Raw genomic sequence first — 17,002 nt, forward strand, 5'->3', positions numbered from 1 at the left:
GCCTTACTCAGTGGGTTAAGGATCTGGCATTGCCATAACCTATGGCATAGGTCACAGATATGGCTCGGATCTGGCACCGTTGGGGCCATGCTATAGTCCTGCAGCTGCAACTCAGATTCAACCCCTGGCCCCAGGAACTTCCATATGCCACAGGTGCAGCCACAAAAAAGAAAAAGAAAAAAAAAAACTCATGACAGAAAAGACAATAGTAGATTTCATAATACATTCTTTAATATGCTGTTATTTCTTCCAGAGATATACTTGAAAAAAGAAATCTGTGATCCAATAGATCAGGGAAATTATACCCGAGTGAAAGAATTTATTTTCCTGGGAATTACTTAGTCTCAAGAGCTGAGCTGGGTCTTATTTGTCTTTTTGCTTTTGGTGTACATGACAACTCTGGTGGGAAACCTTCTCATCATGGTGACAGTTACCTGGGAATCTCATCTGCACACACCCATGTACTTTCTGCTCTTCAATCTCTTCATTCTTGACATCTGCTTCTCCTTCATCACAGCTCCTAAGGTCCTAGTTGATCTTCTGTCAGAGAGAAAGACCATCTCCTTCAATGGCTGTGTCACCCAAATGTTCTTCTTCCATCTTCTGGGGGGAGCAGATGTTTTCTCTCTATATATGACGGCCTTTGATTGCTATGTGGCCATCTCAAGACCCTTCCACTATCTGACTATCATGAGTAAGGAACAATGCACTAGCCTCATGGTGGCCTCTTGGGTGGGGGGCTTTGTCCATTCCACTGCACAGATCTCCCTGCTGCTCCCACTCCCCTTCTGTGGACCCAATGTTCCTGACACTTTCTACTGTGATGTCCCCCAGGTCCTCAAACTTGCCTGCACTGATACCTTCACCCAGAGCTCCTGATGATTTCCAACAATGGACTGGTCAGCTGGTTTATATTCTTCTTTCTCCTCATCTCTTATACAGTCATCCTCAGGATTCTGAGGTCTCACCAGGGGGAGGCCAGGAGGAAAGCCATCTCCATCTGCACCTCCCACATCACCATGGTGACCCTGCACTTCGTGCCCTGCATCTACGTCTATGCCCAGCCCTTCACCACCCTCCCCACAGATACTGCTATCTCCATGACCTTCACTGTCATCTCTCTGCTGCTCAATCCTATGATCTATACCTTGAGGAACCACGAAATGAAATCATCCATGAGGAGACTAAAGAAATGACTGGAGCATTCAGAAAGGATTTAAATTCTGTGAGGACAATGATAAGCAATGAGGTCCCACATGATGGAAGATAGTATGAGAAAGGGATTGTGTGTGCGTGTGTGTGTGTGTGTATGACTGGGTCACTTTGCTGTATAGCAAAAAATTGGCACAACATTGTAAATCAACTTTAATTTTTAAAAAAGAAATTTTTAAATATGAAAATAATTCTATGAATATGAGCCAATACCAACATGTAAAGACAAATACCAAATTTCATTTTCTCAAAAATGGGAAGAAGGCTCAGCTTTAAAGAACTCAACTAGTATCCATGAGGATGCACGTTCCATCTCTGGCCTCACTCAGTGTGTTCAGGATCCGGTGTTGCCATGAGCTGTGGTGTAGGTTGTAAATCAACTGTACCCCAATAAAAAATTTTTAATTTAAATGTTTAAAATATTTCTTTATAGGCGTTCCCACTGTGGCTCAGTGGAAACAAATCTTACTGGCGTCCATAAGGACCCAGGTTCAATCCCTGGCCTTGCTCAGTGGGTTAAGAATACAGCATTGCCATGAGATGTGGTGTAGGTTGCAGACATGGCACTGATCTGGTGTAGCTGTAGGCTGGCAGCTACACCTCGGATTCTACCCCTAGCCCGGGAACCTCATATGACAAGGGTGCACCCCTAAAAAGACAAAAAGACAAAAATTAAATTAAATTAAATTAAATTTTTAAAATTTTCTTTACAAAAGGCAGATAGTAAGCTCAGATCTGGCAGCTTGGATATGGCATTGCTGTGGCTATGGCTTAGCTGCAGCTCCAAATCAACCCCTAGCCTGGGAACTTCCATATGCCACAGGTGTGGCCCTAAAAGGCAAAATGAATAGAATAGAATAGAATAGAATAGAATAGAATAAGAACTTTTTTTAATATGAAAAACAATTCTATGAGAACAAGATAATACAAAATGTTAAGATAAATATCAAATTTCACTTTCTTAAAATGGGAAGAGATCACCATAATGCCAAAAGCAATTAGTATCTATGGATACCATAGGGTCTTAATGAGGTTGGTCCTATAGTATGTGCTGGGAACCTATATGTGATACCATTTTAAAGTGAGTCCCATTCACACCTTCCACTACCTGATTTCAATTATTCATCCCACAGGTATTTACAGAGCACTAATTATGTGCCTGACAGTGTTAGGAGTCAAACTGCTGCAGAAGGATTCAATAGAGTCACTGTCTTAGAAGCCTACCTCAAGTTGCTTTCAAGAAGACAAGAACAAAGTGTAGTGGAAATATTGCAGGCACTTTTCCTGAGAGTTTCAAAAGATGTTTGACAATACACCCCTTACTATTGCCAAGGGTAGCAAGACAGAGAAGGACAATCCAAGCAAATAAATCAGTATGTGCAGAGGGAGAGGCTGGTGCAGAGTAGGTCACACTTGTGCAATGGTGAGCTCACTGTAGCCACAAAGCCAGACACCCATGGAGTGAAGACCAGTATTTGACATTTAAAAGGAAATCAGGAAAAGAGAACTCTAGCTGTGGTCCCCCAAACAATGCAAATCCACGCTTTTGCCTGGGGAGAGAGGATCCCCAAATGGCTCCAAGATTTCTTCCTGGGCAGAAATAGGTAATATTCTATGTGGGAGTATTCATACAGAAATAACACTGACAGGCAGAGCCTGTAGACAGTGCACCTGAATTTCTGAAAGGCTTAAGCAAAGACAGGTGCTAAGCAGGGCGGGGGGAGAAAAAATTGGGAGTTTGAGGTTGACATATACACATTACCACCTACAGAATATAACTAGCAAGGACCTAGTGTATAGCACAGGGAACTCAGCTCCATATTCTTCACATAATCAAAGACATTTATGAAGAAACCCACAGCAAATATAATACTCGATGGAGGAAAAGCTGAAAGCCTTCCCATTAAAATCTGGAACAAGACAAGGATGCCCACTCTCACCACTGTTATTCATCAGAGGACTGGAAGTCCTAGCCCCAGCAATCAGACAAGCAAAAGAAATGAAAGTTACCCAAATTGGAAGAGAAGAGGTAAAATTGTCACTGTATGCAGGTGACATGATACTACACATAGAAAACCCCAAGGACTCCCCACAAAAACTACTTGAACTGATCAACAAATTCAGCAAAGTATCAGGGCACAAGATGAACATTCAGAAATCAGTTCCATTTCTGGATACTAACAATGACATATTAGAAAAGGCTATATGCTGAGAACTATTAAATATTAATCAAGGACACTAAAGAGGACTCATAGAAATGGAGAGATATTCCATGCTCCTTGGTTGGAAGAATTAATATCATAAAAATGTCCATACTACCCAAAGCACTCTACAGATTCAGTGTAATCTCTATCAAATGATCGATGACATTCTTCATATATCTGTAACAAACAATCCAAAAATGTATATGGAAACATAAGAGACCCCAAACTGCCTAGGCAATCCTGAGGAAAAACAAAAACCAAAAAACAAACAAACAAAAAACAAGCAGGAGGCATAACATTCCCAGACTTCAGGCAATACTACAAAGTGAAAGTAATGAAGACAGGGTGGTGCTGGTACCAAAACTGACACACAGACGAAAGGAACAGAAGAGAGAAACCAGAAAGAAACCCAGACGCCTTGGGTCAATTAAACGTCAATCAATGAGGCAGGAATATAAAATGGGAAAAAGATCGTCTTTTCATTAAGGGGTGCTGGGAAAACCAGACAGATGCGTGTAAAACAATGCAACTGGAACACACCCTCACACCATGGACAAAAAATAAGCTCAAAATGCAGTAGAGACTTGAAAGGCAAGACAAGACACCGTCAAACACCTAGAAGGGAACATATACTATATTAATTCTCTGTACCAATCTGGTGCTGGCCATAACCAAACTTGGCCCTAGAGGGAGGGCCAGACTGTTCCTCAGAGGAGCATCCCTAGATTAGCGAGGGGCACTTGCTGGTCTCCTACCTTGCGGTTGGCTGCTGAAACTGCAGGAAGATCTCTGACCCAAGGCAGGGGGACCTACCCCAACCGCGCAGCTGGCTGTGAATCCTGCTTCTAAGGAAAGTCAGGTCGAATTGCCACGCTGGAGAAAGAGAATGGGCATTTGTGGGCGTGGCAATGGGCGGAGCGATAGGCCCCCCCCTTTCTGTGCGTGCTGGGCTTCTGAAACGCGGGAGACTAGCAGGTGGCCTAGGAGCTGGGCAGATGGAGAACAAAGGCGGACCACTGGGCCCTACATGCCTGCACCGCGCCAGGCGGACCTGGCCAGCTGGAGAGCAAAGGGGGGTCGCGGAGGTCTGCGAGCCTGCGCAGGACCTGCCAAGACCATGAGGACCTGCCGGCCAGGCAACGCCCCTTGCCCCCGTGGCCCCCCTAGAGGGCGCGCTGAAAGGAAGAGGACAACCCTGGAGAGCTCCGCCTCAGCTTGAGGCCAACTTGAAGGTAAGTGCTTGCAAAACCAAATTGGGGCCAGCGTGTGGTGGGCGAGGGGGAGTAAGCGGCGCTCTCATTGGGAATGCATATCAAGATCAATTCACACAAAGATCAAGTCTCAGGACAATTTCTTAGACAGGTAGGGGAAAAGCCACACAACACCGTCCCCTGCACACATTAGGGCAAGCTGGGTAGTGATCATTTCTGCAGTTACCACAACCCTTCGGTTAGCCTGTCACTTAGGCTCTTTTCCCACTAGGTGGCAGTCAAGTCAAATAGCAGGCAAAGTCCAACTCCTTCATATTTCACCCAGAAATGGAGATTTGCTTGTCTTCAGAAAATTGACAACCCTCTGGCTGGACTCACCAAGAAGATTTGAGAAAAACAGCAACAACAACAACAACAACAAACTAATAAACAAAATTTCAACAGATAATGCAGAAATAAAAAAATAACCATAGAAGACGTCTATGAACAATTATATGCCAACGAATTTGACAACCTAGAAGAAATGCACAACTTTCTGGAGACTCACAGCCTGCAAAAACTAAATAAAGAAGAAATATATCAAGTGAACAGACCAATCACTAGAAATGCAAGTGAATATATAATAATAAAAAAAAAACATTCTCTACAAACCAAAGTCCAGGACCAGATGGCTTCAAAGGAGAATTCTCCCAAACATACAAAGAAAAACTTATACTCATCCTCCTTAAACTTTTCCAATAGGTTGAAGAAGGAACATTCCCAAAGACATTCTAGGAAGCCACGATCACCCTAATACCAAAACCAGACAGAGATACTACCAAGAAAGGAAAATTATAGGCTAATAACGTTGATGTATATAGATGCTAAAATGCTCAACGAATTCTAGCCAACTGAATCCAACAACATATAAAAAAGGTCACACACCACGACCAGGTGGGATTCATCCCAGGTTCACAAGGATGGGTTCAACATACACAAATCATCCAACATCATACACCACATGAACAGAAGTCAATCCACATGATCATTTCCACAGAGGCAGAAAAAGCATTTGACAAAGTCCAACATCCCTTCCTGCTAAAGCCTCTTACCAAAGCGGGAACATACCTTAACAAAATCAAAGCCATTTGTGAATAAGCCCACAGCAAATATACTACTCAATGGAGCAAAGCTGAAAGCCTTCCCATTAAAATCTGGAACAAGACAAGATGCCCACTCTCACCACTGCTATTCAACATAGTTCTGGAAGTCCTAGCCACAGCCATCAGACAAGCCAAAAAATAAAAGTTATCCAAATTGGAAGAGAAGAGGTAAAATTGTCACTGCATGCAGACAACATGATACTTCATATAGAAAACCTTAAGGACTCCACACAAAACCTATCTGAACTGATCAACAAATTCAGCCAAGTAGCAGGGCACAAGATGAACATTCAGAAATCAGGTACATTTCTGTACACTAACAATGACATATTAGAAAAGCGACACAAAATTGCAATACCTTTTAAAATTGCACCCAAAAAATCAGCTGCCTAGAAATAAACCTGACCTAGGAGATGAAAGACTGATATGCTGAGAACTATTAAATATTAATCAAGGAAATTAAAGAGGATTCAAAGCAATGGAGAGATATTCCATGCTCCTCAATTGGAGGAATTAATATCATAAAAATGTCCATACTACCCAAAGCACTCTACAGACTCAGTGTAATCTCTATCAAATGATCGATGACATTCTTCATAGAACTGTAATGAACAATCCAAAAATGTATGTGGACCCATAAAAGACCCAGAATTGCCTAGGAATCCCGAGGATCAAAACAAAACAAAAGAAGCAGGTGGCACAACTCTCCCAGACTTCAGGCAATATTACAAAGCTCAAGTAATGAAGACAGGGTGGTGCTGGTACCAAAACCGACACACAGACAAAAGGAACAGAACAGAGGAACCAGAATAAACCCAGTTGCCTTTGCCCGCTTAATCTTCAATCAATGAAGCAGGAATCTAAAATGGGAAACAGACCGTCTTTTCATTAAGTGGTGCTGGGAAAACCAGACAGATGCATGTAAATCAATGCAACTGGAACACACCCTCACACCAGGGACAAAAAGAAACTCAAAAGGCAGTAAAGACTTAAAAGGTAAGACAAGATACCGTCAAACAGAAGAGAACACATTCCCTATTAATTCTCTGCACCAATCTGGTGCTGGCCATAACCAAACTTGGCCCTAGAGGGAGGGTCAGACAGCGTCAGATCATAAACCCCCTGAGTGAGCCCAGAGATTGAACCTCATGGATACTAGTCAGATTCCTTTCCAGTGAGCCATGACAGGGACTTCAAGGGAAAGGATTCTAAAAGAGGTGAGATAACTTGCCCAAGATCACACCAAAAGTGGTAGAGCAGAGTGGGGTTGGGATCTGAACGTGGGTTGTCCAACATCAAGGCGTGTGCTCTGAACCAGTCAGTAACTCTGTCACTCAGAGGAAGTAAGGGAGAATGAAACAGGAGGGAAGCAGGCAAGTGTGAAGACTTGGAGACCCGGGCAGCAATACAGCTGGGAGCTAATGGTGAACTAAGCCCTGTCTCTCAGAACATCACTAAAAACTTAAACTAAAGGGCCACTTACTTCAGGCATGTGACTTCACAAGATGGACCTGGTGGGCTTTGGCTGAAGATGGCAAAACTAGGTGTGCCTAGAAGAGGCCAAAAAGAAATCAGCAGTTTAATACAGTCTTTCTTCATACAATTTGTACTTTATCAGGAAATAATATATATTGGTACATCCAGGCACGCTGCCATGTACTAAATGCTTCCACGTGCCAGGAACCTATTCGTCTCAGTCACACTTCCAACTATGCTGTGAGCTATTCTCCCATTTTATAAATGAGGAAAGTCAGGCACAGGAAGCTCAGGGAAATTGCTTCACATCCCAGTTAGTTAATGGCAAAGTGGGGATCAGAACCCCAATCCACTGATCTCATAGTCACCCAACCGGGGGTAAGGGTCACACGCCTCCCCTCCAGGCTGTGGAGCCCCTAGGACAGGGGGTGGGGGGGATTAGACCTGAGTGCACCTCTAAGCCCCATGCTTCGACTTTAGCCAGAGCAGCACTGACCAGCATGTCTGAGGCCAGTGCCCAGATCTGCGCTGACCAGCGGGAGGCTCATGGGGCCTGGTGGTGAGGCCCCTTCCCCATCACTGCAGGCTGGCTGGCTGAGGCCATGGGCCCCCGTACCGCCCTACCCTGGAGAACAACCCCTTGGTAGAATTCGCCCCCTCTCTGAAGGCGCCAAGTCCCAGAAGGCAGATGACCCGGCCTCCAAGCCACCCCAAGCCCAGAAGGGGCCCACAGAGAGAGGAGGCGAAAGTGCAGTCACCTGTTCTGTCCCCCTGTCGCAGAGTCCCCAAACCCAGGAGCGAATACTAAAGTCATCCATTTGGCTTTGCTCTGCTCTTTCAGCTCTTGCCGGGGGTCTACAGATGGCCATCCAGGGGCCCAGGAACCACCAGGTGTTTTGCTTTCTGTTGTGTTTTGTGTTTTTTTGTTTTGTTTTGTTTTGAGGAGGTCAATAGCTTCCCTTAGATTTTCCAACAGAGAAACCCTCTCCCCCATCTCAAATAATAAATTAACCTGAAGCTGTTAGCTGGAGCTCTGCTGACATCCTTACCTCAGTCCCACAGGCTTGCGGTGTCCCCCAGCATTCCCTTCGGCTCTCCCTGCGCCTCCAAGCACGCCTCCAAGCATGCAACCCCAATGCACGCGGGGCATGCAAGCTGATCCCTGCCTCCCTCGCCCCTCCCCGCCCCCGCGGGTCTCCCCCCCCCCCCCCCCCCCCCGCCCCAGTGCTGTGTGCCTGCAGCTCAGAAGCCCCTGCACACAGGATAATCCTCCAGAGCCCCGCCCCTCTCCCCTTTCCTGGGCTCAATCCCTGGCCTCTTCAGTGGCTTGGGGAGTCCAGCTATGGTGCTTACCTTACCTCAGTCCCCCACTCTCCCAGTGTCTGCCCCTAGCCTGGGCGTTCCTCAGCATTCCCTTCCGCTCTCTCCTCTCCACCACATAGGTCTACACGCACGCACTGCCTACACACGTCCCCTGCCTGGACCCTCTCTGCACGCACGCGGGTCTTCCCATACCCCCCACCCCCCGCGCCCCTGTGCTCAATCATGCGTTCCCCCCCATCCTGTGTGCACACTTGGGGCGTGGGCCGGGTTTGAGCACAACCTCGGGAGCCCCGCCCCTCTCCCCTTTCCTGGGCGTGCCCCGTCCCCCTCTGCTCTGCTGCCCTGCCGGGCTCCCTAGCTGCTTTTGCAGCGGGGTCCTCCCCCGGGGGCGCGCTGATCTCACCCCATCCAGACTGGGCCATCACTTCCCTCTTTACATCCCAGGAGACACCAGGCGGTGTGCATGCAGCACCTCCCAGGCTTGACCACCGGGGCCTTCCGACGACAGGGAAGTTGGAGGGAAACTCCCTGGATCTCCTGCCGCTCCTAATGGAGTGGGGTGCCGGGTGGGGGAAGTGCGGTGATTGGCGGTTCTTGTGCTCACTGGGGAAAGCGCTCACCTGGTACCCAAAGCCCATTTGCCCTTCCTCTCCTTTCTGCCAGAGGTAAGAGAGAGCCAATGTTTTGGGGGCTGAAAAGGGGAAATGACTCAAAGAGGAGGCAGCTCAGGGGAAGGGGCTGGCCTGGAAAGGGGGAGTATTGGGAGCTGGAGGGAAAGGGGAGGAAAAAAGATGATGGGTAAACTGGGGCGGGGGCGGTTTTGAAGGTGTCTAGCCAGGTCTTGGGTATCCTGCCGGGTCATCCCTGGATTCCAGGAGCCACTAGGCTGGGTATTTTTCCTGGATGCTGGCCCTGACAACTCCTTTAGCCCACGCCAAAGGCATCCAGAGCCCAAACCCTTGCTAGAGGCTTCCAGGCACCACCAGGGAACCTGCTGGTCTGGGCAAGGGCATAGGGATTAACTATTCATGTCCTTTGGAGCCAGTACTGGTCTTTACCTCCTAGCATTGCTGGGAAAATTAAATTAGTTACTACATCTGAAGTGTTTAGAATAGTATCAGGGACAACTGTAGGCAAACATTCGGTGATAGCTTCTGTTATTACGTAAGTGTCCATTTATTGGTGGTCTGTCTCGCCTCTAGGTTGTGCATCTTATGAGGGAGGGCAGAGACTGCATTTTATTCATCTCTGAATTCCAGCTCCTGATGCAAGGAAGTTATCAATAAATTATTTGGTGAATGAATGAATAAACGAGTGATTGAACGAATAAGTGAGTGATCGAATGAAAACTTGGACTAGTGGCAATCCCAAGACCCTCTCCTCTGCCGCATAAGGGGTGCATTAGTGGAAGTTTTAGGAAGAAGAGCTTTGATTGGGAAAGGTGGCACATTGAACCCTTATTGGTTGCTATATCAAGTGATCTGCTCTGCCCTTGGAAAATGGAATGTCTTTGTCAGTTTCCCACATGGCCATATGGAAGACATCAGACAGCTGACCTAAAATTTAAAACTGATCCATGTCTAGCTAGAGCAGTATTTGCATCTTAGTAAAGAAGGAAGGAGAGAGCTAAAGTGGAAAGCTAAAAAGTAAGTGGCAAATGTAAGTGGGGGAGATTGGCAGGGGAGCCCTGAATGAAACTAAGTGTGTATGGAGGAGTACAGTTGTCTCCAAATGGAATCTGATGGAAATTGCCAAGAGACATTTCTCTGTTTTAGTTATAAAGTTCCTGATGATCTGCCCTCATGTCACAACATTCTTGGAGTAGGTATGCAGATTAGGCTCCTACCACCACATTCACTAAACTTGTGCTTATGGAAATTAATACTTTTAGAGCTAGAAGGGGCCTCAGAAATTACTCATGCATTTCCTTTCATAGTTGAAAAACTAAGAACCAGAGATAGATAGCAAAGGATTTGGGCTTTTGGGATTCACTGGCATTGGTACTGAAGCTTGCAGGGCCTGAATTTGTAGTGTGTGCCATTATCCCTTTAATCCCTGGCCCATCCCTCCCCAGAACCTGGAGGGACTGAATGAAAGGACACCAATAGAAGGTCAGCAGAAAGGAGGGACAGGAAGTTCCTCAACAGACTCTAACTTCACTTCCTTTTGTTCCTCTCCATGGAAGGTACCTGGGCCATCGGCTGCTGTACAACAGCACCACTGTGGTACTGTGGAAACTTTATGCTATCCACATAAATTCCACAGACAAAGGCTTGAACCACAGCTCATCTGAGTCTTGGCAAAACACCTGTGATCCTCCCAGAGCACAAGAAGATGGGCGGTTTCCAAGAAGCTGTTTCAAGGCCATCTCCCGCTCACCTCTTTCTCTCTCTTCTCCCTTGGGAGACTGTAAAGAAGCAGTTTTTCATTGCCTCCCACCTGCTGAGATTTTTTTTTTTTTTGCTTTTTAGAGCCACACCTGCAGCATATGGAGGTTCCCAGGCTAGGGGTTGAATTGGAGCTGTGGCCACCAGCCTACACCGCAGCCACAGCAACACCAAATACTTAACCCACTGAGTGAGGCCAGAGATCAAACCTACATCCTCATGGATACAAGTCAGATTAATTTCCACCACCACTGGAGCACCCCACCTGCTGAGATCTGATGAGATAAGGGTCTTCCTGACTCATCCCCCCTTCAAAGAGAGCTACAGACTCTAAACTCACTTAGTTGCAGTCTAGAGCTGTCTTCATACCACCATTGCCATTCTCTGATCCCTTTTGCTGCAGTGTCATCCTTTTTGCTGCTTGAGACAAGGATCACAAGGACCAGGAAACTTTGACTACTTTTTTCTTTCACAGATGTAAATAATAAACTGAATCTAAAAGTAATTCATTGTCTCTTTACCTTCTAAATGAGTCAGGCCTTGGACTTGCCTTTCATTGTGTACTGGCTGCTTGCTGTTGAATTTCACATTGCTGGTGTTTCACAGCACCCTCCCTTATCACTGAGGGAGTTGAGCTGGATAAAAGATAGGCCCAGCATAATGACTTTTTCCTGTCACTGTACATTAGAGAAAATAAGCCCAAATTCCATTTTTTCTGGGACTTCCATTCTATCTGGAAGAGTAGCAGATCCTCTTTGCATTCTGTATGCATAAGGGTAGCCTAACAGAAAGTAGAGTGGGCATCTATTTTCTTTTACTTGAAAGACTCCTCTTGTCTCAAAGTATGTTTCCAACAGGCTTGCCAGAGCATCACTGGCTGATCTTTCCAAAGCTAAAAATCTGGGACGACTACCCACCTCAGTCATCCCCAGCTCAGACAACAAAAACATTGCCTCTAGAAGGTTCTTGTTACCATTTTCTTGTTTTTTGAGAAGGAAGGAAGAGGTAGAGTGAGAGGTTGGTAGGGATGTGAATTTTGCACACACCCTTCAGTTAGCACTTTATTGCTGGCTAATACAGGTAACTCTAATTGTTCCCTTTGAAGATGACTGGTTATAAAAAACAATAGCCTATTAACCAAGAGGCAGTTGTGGGAATGCTGGACCGGAGACAAATGCCTGGGAGAAATTATATGAATGATGGTGTGGAGTTCTCCTAAAACAAACCTCACAAAGTATGAGGTGGTCCATTTGTCATTTGTCATTTTGGTTATCAGGTTCTTTTTTTTTTTTTTTTTTTTTTTTTGGTCTTTTTAGGGCCACACCCAAGACATATGGAGGTTCCCAGGTTAGGGGTCAAATCAGAGCTACAGCGGCCGGCCTACAGCACAGCCACAGCAACACCAGATCCAGTTGTCACATCTGTGACCTACACCACAGCTCTTGGCAACACCAGATCATTAGCCCACTGAGCGAGGCCAGGGATTGAACCTGTGTCCTCATAGATATTAGTCAGATTCATTTCCACTGAGCCATGACGGGAACTCCATCAGGTTCTATTTCTATTCAACCAGCACTTACTAAGAATCTCCCATGTACAAATTTGGTAAGAAATTCCACTCTCACACCTGCGTCTCCAGTATAGGCCTCCTTTTTTCAGCTACCACTAGTAACTCTAGTTCATAGATCAAAGACTATTTAGCAAGAATTATCAGTTGAGTACCCCACCAGATTAAAAAAATGTTAGGAATACTTTTTCATTTTAATATGCTTCCATAGAAATAAGTAGAGTCCTTGGGACATAAATAAGCATGTCATGAATGACCAAGCCAGACCAGTCACAACTGCAATTTGTGTATTTATGCCCAACAAGACTCCCTAATCCTCCACTTCTAGAGATTCACAATGAGGGAGAGTCATTGTCATTTGCTGTCATGCTGTATACATTTCTAAAATTCATGCACCAGCCTACTTGGCCTCCATTACTCCTAATCTTTCTTGCCACATTTTTTTTTTTATTAAGGCAGAGTTGATTTACAATATGGTGCCAATTTCTGCTCAGCATAGTGACCTAATCTCTCTCTCTCTCTCTCTCTCTCTCTCTCTCTCTCTCTCTCTCTCTCTCTCTCTCACACACACACACACACACACACACACACACACATTCTTTTTCTCTTATTATCTTCCATCATGGTCTACCCTAGAGACTGGATATAGTTTCCTGTGCTGGACAGCAGGATTTCATTGCTTATCCATTCTAAATGTGATAGTTTGCATCTACTAACCCCAAATTCCCAGTCCATCACACTCCCTCTCCCCTCCCCCTTGGCAACCACAAGTCTGTTCTCTTGGCATTACTCCTAATCTTTGTAAAAACCACCTCACCCCCACCTTCAAGCTCAGCTTCACTGAGACTCTAGAACCAACCCTATTTCTAGGTAGAGGAGTAAAAAGAACCCCATGTGTGCTCTGGCTTGTCGCATTAACATGGGTCCAGCCTTTCTAAACATCACATTCCCCCAAATGTATAAACTCTTATCTGTGGGTAATAGCCTCATATTCAGCTTTTGCTTGGGTGTTTTCCAGTTAGACAACTAACCCCTGACATTCCAAATTTTTACCTTTTAATCCTCTTGCCTTTGGGCTATAGTGCCTATAGGCCCTTGGTCTGACAACCAGTTTCAAGTTAGTTCTCTAGCTGCCACCCTTTTCAGGCCTTCATTCACAATGCATGCCTCCTTTAGTAACTCTGATTAAAGTATGTCCAATTTCAGCTCTGGGGTGGCAGTGGGGGGTGGGGAATCTCCTAACTGCCCCCCATGTTCCTCCTACATGCTAGATGTTTAACAGCAAGTAAGCTCACATCTTCCAGATCTCCCCTGACTTTAACTAATAGGTTTCAGCACTGGGATTTTCTTCATTCATCCTTAATGCCCACCTTTTTTCCCAGCACTGAAACCAAATGTGTTATGTTTCCTTGGGCCTTATACCTTCATTCTTTGGTCTTCCTAACTATATCTTGCTCCTGAAACCAAACTCTTCATGATTGGATCACAATTTTCAGATGTTATGGATCTTTCCTGCCCAAATCTCTATCTATTATATAGTAATTAATTTCCCCCAAGTCATTTAGACAATTGCAGCAACTCATGACCTCCTTCCTTTTAATCCCCCCCCCAACTTAAACTCCAGCGAGAGTCAATAAAGAACTCGTGAATACATATATATATTTATTTAATTCATAATATAGCATTTTTGGATGGGCTGGGATGTTTTAGAGGGATGAGGCTGTGTAATCCACAGATGCTCAGATTTTTGTCACTAAGAGAGACACTACTGTCCAGAGTTCCCAGTACAAATAAACCTGGGATAAAATATTTGATAAAAAAGAGTCCAACAATAGCCTAATAAATATTCTAGCCAAGAACTCCTCAGTATATATCTGAAGCTGGCAGACCAGATTGTAAAAGGCAGCTTCACCTTACCTGATGGCAGTCCACCTGGCCAACCTGTAATACACAGCCAAGTACAGTGCAGTGACTCTGAGGCTGCAATTTGCTTCAAGAATTGAAATAACTGTGGGAGTGGTTCTTATCTGTCAGCCTCACATTCTCCATTCTGTAGGAGAAAGGGTATCAAATATTTGCAATTATCAAAAAATCCTTCTGTGGATCATTCCATCCAGGAGTCATATATAAATGTGTAAACCATGGAAGCTTAGAAAAGTCACCTAGTGTGTCTTAGCTTAAAAGGACACAGATGTGATTTTGCTGCAATGTAAAATCTGCTGCATCCAAAGTTACACAGTGGAATTACATGATAAAAAACATAGACAGATGCAGTTACTCTTACTTACAAGTAGCCAGAACTCCAATGTGGCATTTAAATTTCTTACATATTCTCAAAAAAGTTTATTGTTGATTTTTTTGTGCTTTCTTCAGTAAGATGATATAAAAAGTGGAAATAAGCATACATTACAGAGAGAAAGAATAATCTGCTAGCAGAAAGGATCGTAGGAGAACAAACTGAGGACAGCAACAATTAAAACTTATGTAGTCACCTTCCTTGAAGATGTTAAATACAGGTCCTGTTCCCTTTGTCAACTGGGTTTAGCTAGAGATAGGTCAATGACTTCTTTCAAGGTACCAGGTATTGCCAGTATTCTATGCAACTATGAAGTTTACTGGAGTATTTGAGACTCACCACACCCCCACTGATTACTGTGCCACCATGGTTTTTCTTGGAAAGCACTTTTCATTTACTTGGCTTGGAAACATCATTGCTTACCCCAAACCCAGTTTAATTTCCTACTTTATTCAATAGGCTTAGCTCTAAGTGATTTTTGGCTAAAACCACAACTTAAATCCACATGTGATGAACAAAGTTTGAAAAGACCAAAAAGTTATTGAAAAGAATGGGGCCACATGCTCCAGACAATTCCCCAAGTCAACTTCCAAAGAGATTTTGAGGAGGACAATACTCACTTACAAGTATGAGTCCTGGGACATTTGCAAAATAATATCAATACACCCCAAATGGGGAAGTAGCCAAGCTTTTCTGCCCCAGAAACAACAAACACCAACATGGATATCAGAGTACAACAGGGAAACTTTGATTTTACATTTATTCCTTCATACATTCATGCAATTACCATTAGCCAGGCAACTACTCTGTTCCACACACTTTGCCAGGTGTTAAAAATACAACAACAAAAACAAAAGACACAGCCCCTGCTCTCATGGTATTCACAGTCTAGTGAAGAAGAAGATTCTTATGTGTTAAACTTTTGTGTGCATCAGAATTACTTGGGGAGCTTGTTAAAATGTAAAATTCCACCTATGTGCCCAGACATTCTAATGAAATAGATCAAGGGTGAGGCCTAGGAATCAATTGTTTCAACACACACCAAAAATGATTCTAAAAGGTGGTCTGAGGACCACACTTTGAAAAACACTGCTGTGGAAAATGATCATTGCTGAGCAGGGGACATGCTCAGGGTGCCACAGATGCTCCAAAGAGAACATAAGCCAGTCTAGGGCTTCAGAAGTTAATCCTGTAGCGCAGGGCGGAGGTGGGGAAATGTAGTCCAAGCTAGAGTCAAAAGTAGGGTGGGGAAACTGTGGCCTCATCTTGGGGCACTAAAATCTAAAAAGGCACCACAAATGGAGAGCATGGGAGACTCAAGGCCAACCAATGTAAGGAAAATTGGATTGGGCAGAGGAGGAGAATTCTGCACTTCTTGCATTTTCACACTATTCCCTTAATTTAAGAATAATTCCTACTGTTTACTCTGGCATCAAAATTATTAACAGTATCTCCATTCCAGGACCAGAGAACAACTTCTGCAGTCAAGCTTGATTTGAGTCATCAGTGTGAGGGGGAAAGTGTTACAAGATAAAGCTGGGAAAGCAAATAGGGACTTAAAGAGCCAAACCCTAAGTAACTGGGACTTTCTCCTGAATGCTATGGGAGCCAGTGAAGGGTTTTATGAAGAGCTTAAAATCATCTGAAATAGATCAGGAACTTGGGGATAGGCCCTGGAGGAGAGATTTAGGGGTAACTTAGAAATGAAATACATACATTTCAAAGCACTGCTATACAGTGTTGGAGCTGGAGCTGAGCAGAAGAGATTAATATTTGTTGCATATTTAACTAAAGGCCATGCTTACAAGTTAAGTATGCCACACTAATGCCATACTTAAACTAAATGCCAGGTGCTGTGCTAAGCAGTTTATGTGTGCTATCCTTTTGAATCTTTGCAACAGCCTTGTGAGGTAGGTACAGAAGAAGAAACAAGGGCTCAGAGAAGTGAAGTGAAACTTGCCCCAGATCACACAGCTAGTAAGTGGCAGAGGAAATAGATGACTTTAGTCCCAAGGTTATGATGAGATGTCCATCACAGCAAGCTACTTCCCAGCAGTGCTGAATCTTACTGAGGTTGCTCATTTCCTGATTAGCAGTGAAGTATATATGGTTTTTAAAGCCAAAAATCTGACTTGACCACCAGATAGTTAAATTGGAAGCTGCCATCTGTATCTACATCAGTCG

General features: G+C 44.5%; 1 pseudogene; it reads left to right on the forward strand.

Annotated features, from left to right (window-relative positions):
* Positions 1–375: 375 nt before the first annotated feature.
* On the forward strand, positions 376–1,220 carry LOC146399419 (olfactory receptor 4D9-like; annotated as a pseudogene).
* The last annotated feature ends 15,782 nt before the right edge of the window (positions 1,221–17,002 follow it).

This window comes from Sus scrofa, chromosome 10 (assembly GCF_054392235.1).
Source record: "Sus scrofa isolate SSC_HxYL_T2T_F1_AM1 chromosome 10, Sscrofa_HxYL_maternal_Yorkshire_Landrace_v2.0, whole genome shotgun sequence".
Taxonomy (NCBI): domain Eukaryota; kingdom Metazoa; phylum Chordata; class Mammalia; order Artiodactyla; family Suidae; genus Sus; species Sus scrofa.